The 16,126-nt window shown below is 44.5% G+C and overlaps 1 protein-coding gene across 2 annotated transcripts in view; it reads left to right on the top strand.

Moving 5' to 3' along the window:
* LOC118102335 overlaps window positions 1-16,126 on the top strand; it is a 90,702-nt gene that overhangs the window by 48,072 nt on the left and 26,504 nt on the right. For both annotated transcript variants that reach the window (XM_047338882.1, XM_047338883.1), the window contains exon 2: window positions 5,467-5,567. The gene's annotated coding sequence lies outside the window, so the exon portion shown is untranslated. The remainder of the gene's footprint in view (window positions 1-5,466; window positions 5,568-16,126) is intronic.

Here is a 16,126-nt window from a genome sequence, read left to right as displayed (position 1 = left end):
TCTCGGAGCCAGTCCTGGAGAGCTGGGCGGGTGAAACGCTGGGTTGCAGGGCTCGCTAATGAATCAGGGACAAGAAGAAGAAAAGAACATTAGGAAAAACTCCAGAAAACAAAGAGAACGTGGAGAAATCTCCAGGAAACTGCATGAGGCCGACCAGCGTGATGTTTCTACTGCACCACTGGAAATTGGACGGATAATAAAACAGCCAGAGGAAGAGGAGAAATAAGTTGAAGGGTATTAGTTGAAAATCCACTTTAAGAGGTGTGGAGCTGTGGAGACACACACGCACACACACACAGAAACACACGCACACACACGAGAAGCCTTGGAGGCAGGTCGACAGCACGCACATCTTGCTTATCAGGCCTGTTTGGTGTTTCAGGAGGAAAAGCCCGTACAGAACTTCCCACACATGCACGCACACAGCTTGTCGACAGGGAAACCAGCTGAGCCTCTTCTGAGAGGGAAAAATGGCGAAAAGAACAAAAATAAACTGAATAAAGACGAGTTGAAGGAGAAAAACACAAAAAACTATCTCAGTCAAAATGAGGGGGAAGATTTAAATACAATGGTGTGTGTGTGTGTGTGTGAGCATTTATTTGCATGACTTAAAACCTTGTGACAGATCTGAGCAAAGCCGACTCGTACACACACACACACACAAACACACACAAAACAATCCTTACAAGGACTTTGCATTGACTTCTGTTCATGGTGGACAGCCTGACCAAAACCTTATCCGTACAATAACCTGACCACAAACCAGGAGCCCAGAAATGCTGCTTTGCTTTATTAGGACCAGGCTTTGGAGCTGGAAAAGCTCCTAAAGAGGCAACACACACACACACACACACACACACACACACACACACACACACACACACACACACACACACACACACACACACACACACACAACACACACACACACACACACACACACACACACACACACACACACACACACACACACACACACACACACACACACACACACACACACACACACACACACACGCCAGTCAGGAAAGAGAGAGAGAAACAAAAGAGAGAAATCCAAAGAGAGAACAGGTAGATATAAAGAACCAGTCGGAGGAGAGAGGATCTGTTTTTTATCCGTCTCTCTGGAAGTCTCAATCCGTCTTTTGATCTGTGTCTCAAATCCCTCATCTTTGTCTTGGGGAGTTTCTGTGTGGAGCTGTGGTGCTGGTGTGTGTATGTGTGTGTGTGTGATTTTTTTTAAAATTATTTGTTGTGTGTGATGTTGTGGTGTATTTGGGTTATTTGGAGAAAATGAAGCCATGCTGCCCTGCTCAGCTCGGCTCGGCTCAGCACTGAAACAGACAGCGTACGCACTTCTCACTTTTTTCTAATCCGAGGAAGGTGCAGCTCACTGCTAATCAGGAGGCAATGTAGCATGGTGTAAAATTAAACCCTTACAACACAGTGAGAACCGTGTTGGAGAGGGCAGGGAAGGACGAGCCTCCGGCTGTGTGTGTGTGTGTGTGTGTGTGTGTGTGTGTGTGTGTGTGTGTGTGTGTGTGTGTGTGTGTGTGTGTGTGTGTGTGTGTGTGGTCTTGGATGTTATCAGTCATGTCGGCTGCTGGCCACAGATGAGGTCATTAGGCCCTTTAGCAAGGCAGATTTCTTCCCTCCTGTCTGCTTCTGTTAATAAATCTCCTCGGATGCTTGCATTTTATGGTCACTTCTGTGTACGTGTGTCCGTGCATGTTGTTTGTTCAATGCGTGCACTGTGCTGATGTGTGTGTGTGTGCGTTTCTGTGAGTACATGCGTGTCCATAATTGTGTGTCTGGGGAATCCCTCGCTTTGTGCACGTGTGTGTGTGTGTGTGTGTACTGTACAGAATCGTTAAGTGTGTTTGTGAAGCGAGGACTTTGTCTGGATGCATTTTGGTGAAGAGGCCGGGGGAATTCAGAGCAGCCAGTTCCGTCTCGCCGTGGCAGTTTTGTGTGTGTGTGTCTGTGTGTGTGTGTGTCTGTGTGTGTCTGTGTGTGTTTGTGTAAATCAGTGTGGAGCCTTGCATTGTTTGGAAATGGCATAAAATACTCAGTGGGCATCTTTGCTAACAAATTAGAATAGATTATTTATTGCTTGCTGTGGAATGCGTTGTGTTTGCAAGACTGAAAGCCAGACTGTGTGGGTGTGTGTGTGTGTGTGTGTGTGTGTGCATTTTAATCACAGTAGTTTGAAGGTCCTTCACACCTACACAGGTGTTTCTTCACATGCCCTGACTGATGACAGTGATTATCTGGTGCAGTTGCCTGCAGGCTGCTGGGCCTTTTAAATAGATGGAAACCAGGAACTGTCTCCATTTGTCTTTGCTGTTCTGAACAAGCTGGACATGACTCTTAACACTGCCAGCGACTCAAAGAAGTAGTTTTTATTTCAATAAGTGCAAAAACAAATGTGGATACTAGGCCAAATATAGACAATGGTCACCTATGGTATTGTAGCGAAGAAAACTGGTTTTCATACCGTTTTAGATTGGTTGAATTGGTTTCCTGTGAGTAACGTCATCGAGGTTGACCAAAACATGTCCAGTGTCCAGTGAAACTCCATAGGTTTAGTTTGAGGTTCCCTTTTCATTCTGGGATGTGGTGGATTCACACAAACCCAGTAGAGCAGCAGTAGCAGCTCCATGATGGAATTCATGAGAATCTTTTTTTATAGTAACTCCAGTAATATTCTGTGACTGTAAACCTATGAAACCTCACTGTCTATATATTAAACACAGCAACAATCATTTCTCTGTCATATTTGGAAAAGCAGTTGTTCTTATTTATCCTTTTTAAAAAGTCTACGTCTGTGTGAATGAACTACTGCCCGAATAAAGTGCTTTAAAGCTGAAAGGTCAGAAAGTGGAAAAGATGGAAGATCTGAACAATGAGATGGGGAAAGAGAAATAGTAGAAAATGAAAAATTCATCCTGAGAATGTAGTGAATGCTCTTTGGCTCCTTGTTAACATGTCGCTCTCCTCTTTCACACCTTTCACACCCTCTCTCCCTCCTTTCCCCTCCGTCGGCTCTTTGCTTCCTTCAGTGCGTCACTTTGCTCTCATTTGTCCTCGACAGCTTCTTTCAGGAAAGTAGAATCGGGTGCGTTTTTCACTGAAGTAGCACATGATAATATGTTTTTTTTCAGGGTTCCACTCTGACAATTTCTCCGGCACTTTTAGACCAAATTCTTCATTTCTTTTACAAAAAGCAGGAAGAAGAGTCGGACGTCAAAGGATTCAGTTATAACTGTGATTTTGAAAGAGGCAAAGAGGGAGAAAGAGGGAAACTAGTTGACAGGAAGTGTTTTTATGTTGTTTGTGTTCAAAGTACGTAGATAATGGCTCTCCTGAAATATATTCCTTCATTTGAGTTATTCTCTACTTTCAAATCCGTCTTCCTGCACCTCACTCATCTGCAGTAATATAATTCCACAATTCCCAATAAAGGCTGTCTAATGCCCAGTATCACTTATACAGACTTTTCCCCCTTAAACGGAAAGTTTCTCCGAGGCTGCATCCGAGAGAGGAGTAATTATCTCACCCCGCTGAGAGAGTATTTCAAACATTATAGCAGCAAGAATGTTTAAAAACTGTAAAGCGAAAAGGAGAAAAAAAGAGAAAAAAAGCCTCTCAAGATTAACTTTTCATTTGCAGCGTGGCTTTGACAGTCGGCCTCCACTGACGATGAAAAACACCAACTCTAAATGAGACTGTAATCCTGCGACGCACTGAGCAGGAGAGCGAGAACGGCGTTAATGCTCAGGGAGGAGGGATAAGAGCCGCCGCCGCTGGCTGGTTCGCACGGCGGCTCATTAACCATGTGCACTTTGTGTGTGTGTGTGTGTGTGTTTGTGTGAGTTCTCCTTTAATTGGATTTAATGTATGAAGCAGCTCATGTTTAAAACAAAACCATTTGCAGACATTTAAATTCAGATGATGGGGTTTTCAGGTGCACTGACTGCTCACGTATATACAGCGAAAAAGCGTCTGAGATGTTGTGTGTCATGTCGCTGTGTGTTTGTCTAATGAGGCCTGGGCCAATGTGTGTGTCGAGTCTGCAGGAGGATGCAGGGAGGAGACGTCTCCGTGTGGCTGAGTTACTTTAAAGCTGCTTTCAGACATGTGTTGAACTCCGGACATTCTCCTGTAAATATCCAGAGGGGATGCATGTGAGAACACAAATGTCCGAGTCAGTTGCTCTGGACATTTTCCAGAACTTTTCCTGACACTCCCCGAGTAAAATGTCAGAGTTCCTCATATGCAAAAGACAAAGTCCAGATAATGTCCGGAAACCAATTGTCTGGACATTATCCAGAGGTCATGTCTGAAAACAGCTTAGATTAAGACGAGCTAAAGGGGATTTGTAAACCTGGAACAGCTTCTTATTTCCACTTGAACGTGTTGTTCTTGCTGTACACGTACCGTGCTCGTCAGGGTTGATGCCCAACCTACGTCAGTGGTTGTCAGTTGTCGCCAGTTGTTGAGCTGCAGATGAATGTGCAGGTCTCAGCAGGTTTCAGCACCAAGGACAGTTCTTTGCTGTGCAGCCACACTGGCTCATGATGAAATAACAAACCTGCATGTTTTCAATCATCGTGTCACATTCTGTGCTGCAAAGTTGCTAAATCGTCCCCACGGGACTATAAAGTTTGTGAAGGTCACCGAGCCACCAACACAAATCCCCAAACTCCCATTAAGTTCTGGTCCCTGTCGTCTCCCTCGCTCTGGAGCACCTTCATCTTTCCTCATGTTTCTTAAACTTATTTACCCACTTTTTTTTGTTTTTGTTTCCATCCAGTCGATAAAACCCACGCAAACAAGGATTGTTGTTTGCACCAGGCCCGAGCCCCTACGTGCTGTTTACTCGCTGCCGGGGGTTTGCCGATGCCGCACAGAGATAAAATGTATTGATTGGTAATCCTCTGTTTTGAAAGGAGAAAACACAGATTAATGACCCCTCCTGCAGTTTGTCGACAAACCCAAACGAAAGCCACCGAAAGTTAGTGTTGTTGAAAATGCAAAACTTTGAGCTGCACTAAAGCTGAGCACTGAACTCTTGCCACCACTTCACGACACGTCTGACAAACTCTGTAAAATCGTGATTATGATGTGACATCTCTTTTTTCTGAAAGCGTTTTTACACAGAATCTGTTGATAAAAGCTCCATTATGCAGATTCTCCTGTGATAAAAGGAAGCAGGTCTGATGATATCAAATAATGACTCATCCACTACAAATGTGACGTCCCAATCCATATTGCAGTTTTGTGTGCACACTTAATTTTGTGAGGATGTTAAATCGTACATGAGTCAGGCTTTAGATGTGTGACACCTCTTCATAACAATTCATATTAACAAACTCCCAAATAATAAAAATATAACAGGGATGAAATTTTATACATTTTAACTCTGAATTAATGTTATTACTTTTGTGTCAAACTGTTTTTTAGGTGCTTGCTTTGAGGAGCTCATCATGCAACAGGACAAACAGGATAAGGATCCAGTGCAGCGTACTGACGACTTAAAACATCAAACATCTTCAATATAAAAGGTGAGATAAGAACAAACTGTCCCCAAGGTGTCAAAGTCTCATAATACACGACTGAAACCTTCTAAATGTGTTAAAATATGCAGGCAAATCACCACTAATACTTTAAAAGGAAACAGAAAGTCCTCAGTGTCTCCTGGTAAGACGCCGGTGAGGAGAATTTGAAGTCGTCATTGAACAACTCACAAACGACTGTCACCATTTTTGTCGACTTTCCCTGCCGTGCTAGTTCTGCCCTGTGAATACCTGAGGGAGAAAATGGATTTGCAGTGTTTCCGGAGAAAAGCAGTGACACACAAACAAAGCGCAAGATTAGATTAACAAAGCCGACCTAACAAGATAAACGGAGACAATGATGCACGCCGCACAATGGCAGCGACACCGGCCTCCCTCCGGTTCCTTTATCCACGCAGCCACTTCCTGAATCACAAAACACCGTGATGTTCGAAAACCCACGACAACTTTCAGCTCGTCGAAGCCGACCGCAAAATAAAGTGCAGACTCACAGGTTTGGGACAGTGACAAATTTTCTATTGATTCAGCTTTGTACTCGAGAACAATTGCATTTAAGATTAAACAATGACTGAGGTTAAAGTGCTGAGTTTCAGCTACAGGGAGTTTGGATGAATATTGTTCAGTTCAGGTCTAGGAACGGAAACTGAACTCCTGCCCAATGACGGTGCAGTCGTACCTTTAAAACCATTTAAAAAAGGCTTAGTAGGTCTGAAGCTTTGGATGTTTGAGGCTCTAACAAGAACGATAATAAGCATTTAAAGACTTTGAGGGAAACTTTGTTTGTTGCTTTGTTTGTTAGAAACTGCTAAGCCAACTTCCACAAAACTTGTTGGAAGGAGGGGCCATGAGCCAAGAAAGGACCCTTCACATTTTGCTGTGAAACAGGACAAAGGGGTGGATTGCGTTCTTTGACATTTTCTCAGATTTTCATGGATCTTGGTGAAAGAAATCAGGCATATTTAAGAGGACGGACATCTGAGTGTGTGTGATTTGGTGCATATCATGGCGAGATGAGGTGGTATCCTCGCTGGAGGTTTGTGCTTCCCAAGTGCCTTTCTAGTAAAGACTGTTTTATAAAGTCATTTTTAAATGTTAGCTGGAAGTGGAAAATTAAAAAGATTATCACAGCAGTCTATCTGCTGTGTTCAGTTCTCGTCGTTCGACACTCGTCTCCACGTCTGACTGCTTGAAACAGCTCAGACCTTTCATTTCCTCCCGCTGAGCCAAAGGTTGCACAAAGTGTTACGCTTTTAAAGTGCCAGTATTAAATCAACCCCTGTCTGCGGCATCGCTCAACACATTCATGTGAAAATCTCCGCGGGTTCATATTGTGTGAGGCCCGGGCGCAGAGACAAGCGTGTCATCCTCGATCCCGCCTCGTTGACGGACTTTCCAGGACCGTTGGAAAGGCTCTTGTCGTGATTATTTCCAATCATGCCGGAGCATTTATTATCGGAGACCTCTTATCTCTCCCTCCCTGTCAGATAAGGACAGTGCTAGAGAAAACAACGGGTGACCTTCGTCTAAACCCTCCACTGACGGCCGCCGCGTGTGCATTCGTGGCGTTTTTTATGGTCGTGTCACTCCTGATGGACGTTGATTGTAATGTGAAGGAAATCTCAGTGTTTATCGCAAACACAACTGTTTCCTCCTCTGCTTTATTACTCCTTTTCTTTCCTCCTTTCTTATCATCTTAAGCTTTGTCTTAACTGCCTCCATTCATTAGCAAATCCCAAATATCTTATTCAACACATGCCCATTGTTTTCCCCTCCAGAGACTGAACTCTGCCATGTATAATATACTACCCTGCGTGGAAGAGCTGGGCCAGCGCGTCTTGTTTTGAATGGTTGTATAAGGAACGATGATTAAACGATCTCAGCGGCCTTCCTCCCACTCGCTCATTAAGGTCTTCCCCCGCTCCTTTCCGATACAATCACACCGAGGATCTTCCGACTGCCGCATTACACCGGGATTTTCTATTGATCGCTTTGAAACTGAGAGGAGAAAAAGATAAAGACGGCGCTTTCTAAGAGCACTGATTGATTCGGGAAGTGTCAAAACTGACAATGACTTCAACAAGGTTAAATTGCTCCGTTTACAATTCAAGCCTGCACCAGTTTTCAGCTTAGTCTTCTACTAAATTGTGGTTTTCATGGAGAATTCAAAAGACATGTACTCCGGTAAAAAAGACTGTAAACTGGGGCGAAGGATGTTGAACAACTTCCATTTAAAAAAGAAATCCTGCAATCATAATTGTTTCTGTGAAAGACTGAAAATAAACCTCAAGTGTCTGCAGGCATGTGAGCTGGTTTGCTCACACACAACAATACTGGGACAAAGCTGTGGAGGGTTTCGCTCCCCACCTAGAATCAAGCTGCCAGGGTAAATATCTATATTTTCTATGTAAACTTTTCTATGTTTCTTTCTACCTTATTTCCAAATGAGGAAATTGTGAGGTCACCGTGACATATTTGATATTTGACGTTCGACCACTGGACACAGGCTGTTAGGCATATAAGAGGCATATTTAGGGCACTGATATCATGAGTATGTTCAATTTGTCGCAGCTTTATTGAATTTGAGGGAATTTAACGGATAAAACCACCAATCTTCCTTTCACAAAGATGTTTGATGAGAATCCCTTAAGCTAAAGAATTCAATATACCTGCAATTGGCTGATATTGGCTGAAATATTGATGAGGTAGCCAATTTATCGATCAATTATAATGTTACAATAACAAAAAGTGTTATAAAATGGACAAAAACCAAGAAAAACACCCAAAATATCCCTTTAATCATCAAGAAACCCCACAAACTTTATTTGCTGCTTTCAACAAACTGGCTTAGAAAAGTCCCAGTTTCCACATTGATGTTTCCCACGGCCCATAATGCCTCTGTTTCCTCATGTCCCAGTCTCACCAGGCTACAGGCAAAGCAAAGCAGCTCCCAGGATGAGATCCGTCTCTCTGATGCTGATTCACTCCAGCAGAGACGTAGGTGCTTTGTAACTCACCATTTATATATACGGTCGTTTATTCCACTGACTCAGAATGATTTACATTATCTCCCCAATTAACAAATGGGAGTGATTTACATTACCCCCCCCCCCGGTTTTATTCATTATGTTTTTTTAATCACTTTCGATCAGATTCCTGCCTTTTTAGTTTGAGTGTAGCTTCAGAGCATCGGCGGAGTGAATTTCCCCCCCCAATGGGATGCTCGTACATCAGTGTCAGAGCGGCAGCGTGTGAGTGAAAAATAAACAAGGAGTTGTCTGTTGAGGCTGTTTCTGCCTGAGCGGGAGAATCGTACCCGTCGATGGAGTTTCCTCGCCAGCGCCAGACAACGAACTCCCCGTGGAGAGTTTGAGAAAAATCGCTCTGTCACCTAAATACGACTGCTGGAGACGTGTTGTCAAATAAACAAGGGTTATTCTAGCAGAACAAAATTTAAACCAACCACCAATGGATTTACTTTTCACACAGTAAGGTTTTATTATCAGTCGGGTTTATAGTGTTCATTTCAACATATATATTGTTTTTTCAGCCCAAACGGACGCAGAGTCGGGCGAAAACAACACTTGAGGCAATTTATCAGAAATTGCAGAGCTGATCCCTCAGGAGACACCAGAGGTTTACGGTGCAGATTCCCTTCATGAATTTCAGGGTGATATCAGTTTTACATTCAGTTATTAAGCAGCACTGTGAAGGATCCAGGTTCTATTGGCAGAACTGGAATAGTTTTGTATCGCCTGCAATTAAGAATTGCTGTGTTTTTCATTTGCTTCTAATACGATGCTACAAAAATGGGGTGAAATACCATGATTGACAGCTGATTGGTCGAGAGTGTGTTTTGGCTCGAGCGTGAAACCACACACTGCACCGCACCACGATCACTACTTCGCTGACCTTTAGCTCCAAATCAAAAGCTCAAGATAGCAGCGTCCATTTCCGTGATATGTCTTCAGTAGTCCACAATGGACAAAGACCTTCTGTGGTGGTTCCCACTGGATGCTTGGAAAGGAAGGATGTCAAGGGGGGGGGGATTTATTCTGTTGTTATCTGTAACCTCACCACTAGGTGCCTCTAAATCCTACACACTGGTCCTTTTCAGGATCATTTAAAGATCTTCAGTTGCTGAGCTCTCGTGCAACCCTGTGAAGCTGTATCTGTAACTTGACAAACTCTCACCTCTCCACCACTGTGTCTATTCCACAGAATACTAATGCACATGTGTGGGCTTACAACTCCAGAAGTCCTCGCCACCTTCACTACTATGTCACATCTCACTGTTATAACATTTAAACCTGGTGCGTGGTCCTCGACCTGCAAAAGTAAAACTCTTGTCTCCCCTAATTCAGTCTGTGGGTGACAACGGTTTCCCAGACTGCTGCGCTCTTCCTTTTCTTTTGCTTTGCGTTCCAGTGGCTCCTTTCTCATGTAACTGCATAACGCTGTCAAAGTGATGCAGGTTGACGACTGCAGAGAATCTGTGTGAGAGGAAGCAGGTGTGTGCAGTGGGAGGACAGGGACATAGAGGAGACTGGGTTGTTCTGGATTTTTCCTGCTTCTGAGTCTCTCGCGGATTCTGACAGACTAAAAGTTATGTTCGCCTCTCTTTATCTCCAGTTTCGTAACTTTTCCCGTGGACCATTTTGCTCAGAAGAGGAGAAATAACACACAGAGAGCACTGGGAGTCCTAATGCAATTGTCCCAGTGATGTTTCTTTGTGAAATATTAATGGCTTCCACAGGCTCCAGTGGCTCTCTGCTGCGCCTGACTGGTCAAGAAACGTCTGGAATAATGCTGTGCGAGGGGGGGGTGAGGTTAGACATCTCTGACTTGTCAGGGAGGATAACTGGATGTGTCCGCTAATGAGCAACTGGGCTACACACATTACAGTGCGCCTCCTCTGCCGGCTGACTGCATGTCCTCACTCGCCTGCAGCCCGGGCTCTTATTATGCTCAGGTATTTATAAGAATAGCCCGGCAATCACAAAGAGGTGTCAAGCCCGGGCTCTGGAGAACACTGGATACCTTATTAGTGCTGTAAAAGTCAGCCAGGCAGAATTCAACAAGAAATCGAAGGTGGCAAAGTCGGATAAGAATTCCGAAGCATGTGACTGTCTGTCAACCTCCTCGCGCATTTTATAGGTGCGAGCAGAAATGGCTTCATTACTCACTGGTGGAGCTGCCAGCAGAAAAATTGACTTTTAAGCATTCTCATTGATGTCTATTGGCGTTTGTGTTTTGGTTTGAAAGAGGGTTAGGATTGATTATGCTAATGTTATGAGTCATCGCAGGATTTATGTCCATCTGTGTTGTGACCGTCGATCCTCTGGGATAAATTTACCTGCTTGCTCTCGGCCTGTCTGACATGTCACTATCGATCTGTCGGTTATACGTCTTCGCCGGCTCGGAGAGATATTTATAGCAATGCATGATCTCACATCTCCAATGGCTTTTCACAGACGACAGAGGGAAAAAAAACAAGATTTGAAGCAGTAATAGCACAAAAATACAGGGAGATACGTTTTGTTTTAGCCACACATGGCCCCTAGGGATTGATTTGCTGTGAAGTTTATTGCTAACATTCATATTCTCTGGTGGATGAACCCTCCTGAGTTTTGTGTTTCCCTTTTGACACAACCAAGCTGACATTTTAGGATCATTTTAGTAACTTCCGATCATCTTAGTTGGCTGAGGTTAGCATTTAGCTCAAATCACAGCTATGCGTAGCCTCACAGAGCTGCTAGCATGGATACACGCTATAGCACCTCTAAGATTTATATTTAGTTTAATTTGTGGAAAGATTGAAGTGAGAAAATGATAATATTTAAGTGTCACACTTTTTCTTAACCAGGATCAGTTACCAGGCAACCGGCGGATATGTTGTGTCCCAACACATCTTGTTTCCGTCATTTTCTCTAGTTCTTATCACATTTTCCCAATTAGTTTAGTTTTAATAAAATATTTGATGCTATCAAAAAGGTTTGACACGTCATGATTGACAGCTGAACGTGACTTGTGATTGGTCGAGTGTCGGCACAAGATGGCCGCGTTCGTACTCCGGTTATTTGCCTTTCGTTTCTGGATAGTGGGAGGAAGTGGAGACGTGTCGTCCATCTTTATATACAATCTGTGAAATGATACAAAAACAAACTGTGCACTATAAAGAGTGATACTGTGTGTACCTCATATACAGAACTGGGACACGTCTTTTGTCTTGTTAATAGTTTTTTCTTGGACGTATTTGAGGCACCATTTACACAGCATATAAAAAAACTCTCACACACACACACACACACACAACAACAGGTAGAAGCTGCACACTTGTCCACTCCATGTGCCGCCGCCGCCATTGTCATAAATCATGTCTGTATGTTCCAAGTTGCCGCAGATTAGATATGTGGGAGTGAGTCATGGCCGCTGTCATGCATCGTCCTCATTGTCCCCAACATGTCTGGCAGGGATGACTAAGACCATTCAACTCTGTGGATGTCACTGAGCTGGTGACGCATGCACACACACACACACACACACACACACACACACACACACACACACACACACACACACAACACACACACACACACACACACACACACACACACACACACACACACACACACACACACACACACACACACACACACACACACACACACACACACACACACACACACACACACGTGTTATAGAGCTATTTCAGAGAGGAAAGCCCCATGACATCAGGCGGGGTACGCTCCTGGCTCTTGACAGTGGGATATAAATAATACCCTTTATTTAATTTCATATTCCTATTTTTAGATTTTGCCCAAAATTTCCTGCGCATGATTTATTTATTAGAGGAAGGGAAGTCGGAAAGTGGAAGGAGGTGGTTGCTCAGATGATTCTAATTCATTTAATCAGTCTGCTGCCGACTAATAATATAATATTAATAGGAAGATCGTATGCTCGCATCTGTTCCCCTGACTGGAATAATTGCACGTGTTGTGTATGTGTGTGTAAGAAGTAGCATCTTGTTTACAGCAGGAAAATCCTAATTGTGTTTCGACAAGATTGATTCAATCCTTGAGTTCGTGACATAACATTTAAATGGAACATTTAACTCTCCCTCTTCATGCGCTCTCATTCATGCACTTAGTGCGCACACACACACACACAAACACAAACACACACAGACACACACACGCATACACAACACAAACGCACAACCCCCAAGTGCAGCAGCTGGAACTTGTTAATTGGAAGCGCTAAATTCAAACGCTATCGTTATCTTGGTTGGCAGGGGCATAAATATTAATATATCATAAAGAGCCATAAAAAGCTCGCCCAGCCTCATTTGGATCCATATATATGCAGCTGTTAGTGTCTGACGGGGAGAAAGGGACCATCATTTATTGAAGGAGGAGCTGGGGGGGGCGCCACTAAAGAAGCCCCAGCAAAGAAGATAGGAAATGACTTGCTCTCCACAAAGAATGAGAGTGAAGAGGGGAGAGAGCCGTGAGGGAGGAGGATGCTGGGAAATGGAGCTAACGGCCTCCACCATGCAGGGGCCCAAAAAAACGAGAAGTAATTCAGTCTGAAGTGTTGAGACGGTGGAAAGTGGAAACACATCTGCTCTTGAGGAAAAGCTCCACACACACACACACACACACACACACACACACACCTATACCGGCACACTTGACCTGTCCTTGGTCCTCAGCTGTCCAGGACGCAACAGACGGCAGAAGTGCTGTTGCTGCTGTGTACTGCTGTGCTGAGCTGTTCCTCTCTCCGCCCGGCCCGCCGTCTGCCCGCCGCCGCCGAGAGCCGAGCGGAGATGGCAGGTGTTGACAGAGTTCCACCTGAAGGGATTTTATCACTATAACGCTGCCGCTGCTCGCCGTGCCAGCTTAATCAACGCAGGCATGACAAAGTAAAGAGAAAAAGAGGCAGGGATGGTAAAAACAATGGCGTGTGTGTGTACGTTTGTGTGATGAAAGACAACACTGCTGCCTCCCCCCCCAAAATAAACACAAGCGCAATTAGCCATCGACGTGCTCATTAGCTGTAACGGAGATGTAAACAACGTGTCGGGGAAATTCACAAATCTACACCACTGTAGATTACGGCAGAAACAAAGCCTTATGTTAACTGGATTAGTGAAGAACCCGACTCATCGCTGCCAGAACGTTTGCAGCGAAACTCGTCCGACCTGCAGCAGCGACTTGAGTCAATCGGCGGCGGGCGATGTGTGAATAAGCTGCAGGGAACGAATTATCACGGCATCTGTTGATTGACCAGATGTGATGGTTTTTCTTCACAAATGGATGACACAACAACTTTATGTGAAAGTGGTGATTTGTACTATAGCAGAACCAAAAATTGTTGGTTCCAGGAGCATTTAGCAGCTGAAGGGTCAGATATGTCCCTCCGGAGTTGGTGGAGACCAAAATGGAGACAAAAGGAAAGTGAATATCTAACTCAACAACTCAAAATGAATGCTAAAGTTGCTCTGTGTCTGTCGGATGTCTAGATAAGCGACTTTTAGCTATGTCAGCGATGTCAATTTACAGTTTCTGGGAAACAGGGTTGATATGCCAGTATTTTAGAATATTTAAATTTGACAGTAAACTTCTATATAGGGTCAAAAGTTATTAGAGTTAATGGTTAACTTGGCTTTTTTTTTTATGAGCCATGTGATAAAGCTGGCGTATGGTCAGCACATGTAACATGTAGCTCGAGGGGCAGACAGAAGCCCCGTGACACACTTTTATATTTGAAAGCAGCCTTTAACGTGTGCAGCACATTAGTCTAATTGATTTCTCTGGCATGCGGAGCCGTGTTGTTCGTCACAGCGAGACTTCTTTATCTTATTCCCCTGCCTCTCTCCCTCCTCACCACTGTGATTTATTTGTCCCTGGGTTAGAGGCGTCAGTGCCTTCAGAGTCGTACACACTTCCAATCCGTCACAGCGAGGTCCAAGGCTCTCAACTGTCTGCCATGCTTTCTCTTAAGAAAGGGCCTTGTGCGGGTGTGTGTAGCCTGCATGTCTGTTTGTGTGTGTGTGTGTGAAGGAGACACAAAGTGTGTGTGTGTCACAACAGAGTAGAGCGTCACTGTGACTTGCTTTATGACCGAAGCCGTTTTCTCTCCTTCCCTGCGTGGCCAGCTTGTTAAGACTAATGTGTTTATCTCAAAGCTCCGCTGTCAGAGAACCTACATCATGCAGCCCAAATGCATGCTGGGACACGGCCCTGAGTAGCCTGCATGGTGGCCAATTCCAATTGCTGTCGTAACACACACACACACACACACACACACACACACACACTGACACATGATGCTTTTACGACACAGAAAATAAAAAAAATGCACCAATATGGCGTTTATCTCTTAATTAGGCTTGTGTGTATACGTGTGTGTGTGTGTACGTGTACGTGTGTTTAGCTCGCTCCCCCTGCCAGCAACGCAAAAAAGGAATGAGCAATGAAAAGAGGGGGTGAGGGATTTTCTAATTGACAAGCTGTCTAATTCATCCCGTCTTCATGTATAAGCACACCACCGCAGTCACCAACGCATTCAGCGGATATGCAAAAGCTAATTGCCCTCGACAGAATGGTGCAGGAATTCTGTTATAATATCTCTGAGAAAGAGTAATGAGTGTGGCCCCTGTCATTGTCGGGCTTCAGCCTCTTTGTTCCCTCACAGAGCAGCATTCAGAAATAATGACACACACACACACACACACACACACACACACACACACACACACACACACACACACACACACACACATACACACACGGATAATTTGAAGCTCAATAATCTTGGTCGAGCGGAAGCGCGGCGGCCGCTCTGGTTTTGATAGGTGTTTTAAAAAAAACGCAAGAGACGGAGAAAATAGGGCTAATTTAAATTGCCAGGTGTGATTGAGTTCCATTGTGTGGTCTGGCTCGATTTAAGGGTTGCAGTCAAAGGGAAGGCAGGAGGAAGGATAAGAGCGAGGGAGGCGAGGCGGAGAGAAAACACGGGTGGGGGGAGCCTTGATGTGCAGAGCTCATTAGGGCAGGGGCTGCTGAATTGGACTTGATCACTGGGGATTCTCCGGCAAAGCCAATATATCAGCAGACGCTCTCGGTGAAACGCCGCAATGTGACTTTCCCTCCGTGTGCGTCGCACCAACACACACACGCTCATACATCCACAAAATGACATACATATACTCTCATGAGTATCATCCTCATCCTATATATATAAAATAAGCTTCCCCTTGAACTCGTGGCAGTGAGATGATCAAGTCGAGGGAACTGATGGGAACGTGCACGTGAGGGACCCGACTGGGCTGTGAATGAACCCAGCGGAGGTGCGGTACTCCATCTCAGTCTTACTGAGCACAGACTGAGAATGTGTACAGCTTTCATTTGGCACAATATGTCACACCAGCTGGCGTCCAATCAAATGTTGTCGTGTCAGTCTGCTCGCAACACTCCGATCTTTTCGCCCTATCTCCATTGACGGGGAGAAGAAGTTGTGTTATCTTGCTTCGCTTGAAGCAA

The sequence above is a fragment of the Hippoglossus stenolepis genome, chromosome 23 (assembly GCF_022539355.2).
Source record: "Hippoglossus stenolepis isolate QCI-W04-F060 chromosome 23, HSTE1.2, whole genome shotgun sequence".
Classification (NCBI taxonomy): domain Eukaryota; kingdom Metazoa; phylum Chordata; class Actinopteri; order Pleuronectiformes; family Pleuronectidae; genus Hippoglossus; species Hippoglossus stenolepis.
This window is presented reverse-complemented; position numbering and strand designations above follow the sequence as displayed.